Genomic DNA, 4,659 nt, shown 5'->3' with positions numbered 1-4,659 from the left:
ACATATGTTTGTTTGTTTGGCCCCAGCATCTACTTCGTGATATAATTTTATTATCCCTTCTTTTTTAGGAAAAAAATACGAAGAAGAAAAACGCTTTTCATAAATTTTTAACAAAATAGTTGATTCACTATTAATGAAGTTTTTAGTTTTGAACTCGGAAAATCGTAATTTGATCTTAAGTATTCAACTTTCTTCTAAGGACATTCAATTCTATGAAAATTTAACTGACAAAAGGGATAAAGATCAATAAAATTTCAAGTTAAGGACTAAAAAAAACACATTAATAAAATTTAACTGACAAAAGGGATAAAGATGAATAAAATTTAACTCAAAAAAACACATTAATATTGTATCTCAAGTCTTAAAAATGATCTAAGATTAAAAAAAAGTTTGAAAGCGTTTTAAGAAGGGAGAGGTCTTTTCACAATGGCATTTTCACTGTTTTTCATTTTTTTTCCATTTCCACTTTTCATGTTTTCTTTTTGTTTTTCCAGGGTTTCACCATTTTTAATGTTTTTTCATCACGTTGTCAGCATATTTCCGGTTTTCACACTTGCACGTATTTGAAATCAGAATTAGCTACTCTCCGGATTTCCCAAACAGTCCTGTAAGAGTAATATTAACTCAGATCAGTAAGATATAATCACCTACATGACATATAAACATACACTAATAAATGTCTCCTCTTATTCTCAGTTTCGCTTCTGGAATATGATATATCATCCTAACGTGGTTCCTCAGGGGTTGATTTGTCTTCCCCGTATCCTTAATACCCATCACTTATCCACTGCCACGGTATAATACAACCATTTATCTATTTCATCTGATAAAAACACAACATCATATTTTTGATCTAATTATTCTATGCATTTTGTAGTGTTTGTGGAACCTATATGATCTACTTCTACAGCCCCATAATGAGGAGCCATATCCTGGGCAAGAAGCAGTTGCTGAGCAATACAATAACAATAGGGAAGAGTATGAGAGGCTCGCCCGGATATGGACTGAGGAGTATGCAAAGTGGATATGAGGGTGTCCAGATCTCCTAAACTATCTTGGCTAAGAGAAAGGAGAATCGAAAGGCAATGTGAGCTCCAAATGTGGTTCTCATTTCAATTCCAAATTTCCTTTCTCTAGTCAAAATACTTAAGGAGCTTTGGACCTTCAATTACAACCGAAAGGCAACCCTCATCCCCCCTTTTGTAATATAACGTAGAGCTTTGCTATTGGGTTAATATTTATATGTATATTCATGTCATATCAAAAGACATCAGTCCGTATGTATATGTATATTGACCCTTTACGTAGAGCTCTCTATTCAGTTCGTATGTATATGCAAGTAGACTAAACTGACCATATGTTGCATGGATATGGAACCGAAATGGACATGGGAACATGATACATTATTTCTAAAACATAATCTTCATAAAATATCCTACAAACGAATATAGACACTGAATGCAGAAACGTTATAAGGAGTTGATGTTGATGAGATGACATTAGTAAAGAAAATATGCATTCCTGAGAACACAATAATCTCTTAATTCTATGATGTAGCAACAAATTAAAAATCTTCTAAAGGAACTATCTCATATGGCCTTCTCTAACACTCAAGTTTCAGCATCCCAAATCAGACTTATTTTCCCTAATAAACCCTATAAATAGAGTTAATGAAGTGTGATTAGGTCAATCAATTTCATTGATAAAAAAAAACAAGTTTTAGCAATGGTTTTCTAGCATTTTCATATTTAATTAGGTGTTCTTTGTTCTTAAGTTAATTTCAGAATTAATTAAGGTCTGGTTAATTAAATTAGGTCCATATTTCACATAGAAATGTTAATTTTAACTGGATTAGTTGGGTGTTTTTTCTTCCCTTTTTCTTGTTGGTGGTACCACCAACATTGAGATTGTCTGAAAGCATTTTAAATGACACCCTAAATTCATTGATAATATCACCAGTTGACATTATTGACTAATAAAAATACATTTTTGGAATGAGGATTCAGATTAGAGGATGAACCCTATAATAGGAACAGTGTAACTGTGCCATGAGTTTATAATCATTTTATTGCATTCATTTGTATCCATTTTTGCAACTTTTTATTATGTTCATTTTATTCCATTGACGAACTTCTTATTTGTTCATTTAGTCTCTAGACAACCCTCTTATTTTATTCATTTAAAAAAAAAGTTCCTTTTCTATCAGGTCTTTAAAACGGACTTCCTCTGGAAGTCGTACATTGGTATCGCAATCTCTATAAAGCATTTCTAGCTTTGCAGCTGTTTTATGCTTTAGCGTATTGCACGAATCTTTTGAATCCCGTACCAACAGGTATCATACCGCCTAGAACAACGTTTTCTAATTTTGAACTTTTTATTTCTTTCAGTTTAGTCATTGACCCATTTTACATCAACATTTATTATATACTTGTCGTAATTATTTTAATTTTCTAAATATTAATTTTATTTTCTTTTTGGGCCCCATGTAATTTGTGTATTTATTTTATTTATACTCTTTCGGAGTGTTTGTTAGAAGGGATATAGGAGGTGGGATATGGATAAAAAAACACGAGATAAGTTATCCTATACCCAGAAGCGGGTGGTATAAAGAGGTGGGATTAGTTTAAATAAGGGATAAGTTTCTTATCCCTCAAATCCTGCGATTTTAATAGGATGAAAAACTCCATCTTATCTCTCAAATTAACGTTATATTTGTGCTATTTTGTAGTGCCTAAATTGATACTTACCCTCCTGCATATCCTTCTTCTAATTCAAAATGCCCAGCATTGTGCAGTTGTGGTTGGGTCTTCTGTACCCTGATCGTTCCTGTAAACATGAGGCTGTTGTGGTTGGGAAGCATCATCTCCCTTTATTGACATCATCCACAGGAACAGGTACATATCAACAACATCGTCTATTGCTGGGATCATCAAAGGCTATGTTGTTTATAGCATAGCAATAAAAGGTATATCGGCCAACCCATTGACATGCACCTAGGAAAAGCATATATTACATGTATTAAGATCGAAGGCTTCTTATTCCACAACAAGGATATCACTTTTTTTTATCAGTTAAATTTAAGGGTCAAATAACCATCAATGTTGAATATCAAGAGTTTGCAAGGCTTGATATACAAATTTTAATCAAACTAAACAAAAGGCATTGATCATAAATGTTACTAATCCGAAACTAAACAAGACTGTAATGCTAATCTGAAACTAAACAAAAGGCATTGATCATCAATAAATAATTCGATTGAAAGACAAAAATAATTCGATTGAAAGCCAAAAACAATAAATTAAAAGGAACCAATACAAAAACTTCATGTTTTTTTCCTTAAATAATGCATATTTAACAAGCAATAAGGGATTAGTTATTCTACAAATCAGCTTACTTGAACTCTTATTTTGTCCTGAGCCTGAGAAGGGAGTTTTCGCCGACAACATTCTGCAATCCTTTTTTTCATCTGATTTGATATGAGTTCTCAGAAGATGGGCTGGAGCACTCATATCTGGACATGATTTTTCTTCCATTTTCTTGACCACCGTTGTTCCTGCAAAAAGAAAATTAAAATCATCATATGAATCAGATCAGATGCATATGAAAGTTGTTTTCCCTTCTCAACCATCCCGGCTGGCAAGAACTATTCTAGATCTGTTCATTTCTTAAATAATCCATCTATTCAGAATTCTTCTCATTTCTTAATAATTTCAAGCTAGAAGTTTACAATGGTTACCTTTCTTCCTCGCCTCAGAAGCAGCCATTCTTACACCTCTCTCTCTCTCTTTGAAAACAGAGCCAGACGACCATTAAAAAGAGAAGTTTGGAGGGATGACGTGCTGAAAGAGCCTCCATCATATGACACCTACTGAAGCTGGCAAGAGCTGGATCACATGATGCGCGTGATTTGCAGAAGGAAAGTAAGGCACCAGCATAAAAAAGAAAGGTGCAAGGGGCAAAAATGTCCCTAATATTTTTGGTAAACAATTATAAGGTGCTTATTTTATTACTTAACACATTATAATAAATCCATCATATAAGATTTTAAGTTTTATTTTAATCAATTATTTAATCTTTCTATTTGTTTATGTAAATGAAAGTCCAAAATTGTCCCTAGTTATATACTTAAAAAAATTATCTTCTAATTTCAAATTTAATCTAAATAGTTTTAATAAAGTTTTTGAACTACAAATACACTTAATATACTTGAAAAAATATATTATTTATTTTTTAACATTGTAATTATTTTTTTAATATAATTTTTTTTTAAAGTTGTGTGCAATGCACTTACATTAAACAAAGAAAAATTACATTAAGGACAAAGGAAAACCCTCAACCCACTCCACCCCATGTGATTCGAACCCATGATCTCTAGGAAAAATCATATATTTTTTCTTAATTCGTAAAATTTATTAGAGATGTAAAAAAATTACTGTTTACAATTATAGTTTTGCTCCTACTTTCATAATTTTGAAATATTTTTCAATCATTCAATAAATTTTATGTTACTCAATTAAAGTTCTTTAATTATATAAAAATTTATATATCAATTACTTTATATTGGGAAGATTGTGATAGGTAGGAAAAAAAGAGAAAAAATATAAAATAAGAAAAATAGATGTTTATTATTAAAACAAAAGTAAAGGGTGATTTTGATAT

The 4,659-nt window shown here is 31.4% G+C and overlaps 1 long non-coding RNA gene across 1 annotated transcript; it reads right to left on the bottom strand.

Annotated features, from left to right (window-relative positions):
* Window positions 1-402: 402 nt before the first annotated feature.
* On the bottom strand, window positions 403-3,541 carry LOC136231882 (uncharacterized). The gene is made up of 3 exons (XR_010690168.1): window positions 3,395-3,541; window positions 2,748-2,993; window positions 403-605 (listed from the first exon to the last, which is right to left on the bottom strand). It is a non-coding gene; the product is annotated as an uncharacterized lncRNA (long non-coding RNA).
* Between the last annotated feature and the right edge of the window lie 1,118 nt (window positions 3,542-4,659).

This window comes from Euphorbia lathyris, chromosome 6 (assembly GCF_963576675.1).
Source record: "Euphorbia lathyris chromosome 6, ddEupLath1.1, whole genome shotgun sequence".
Lineage (NCBI taxonomy): Eukaryota > Viridiplantae > Streptophyta > Magnoliopsida > Malpighiales > Euphorbiaceae > Euphorbia > Euphorbia lathyris.
Note: the sequence above shows the minus strand (reverse complement) of the source record. Positions and strands in the feature narration are given on the sequence as shown.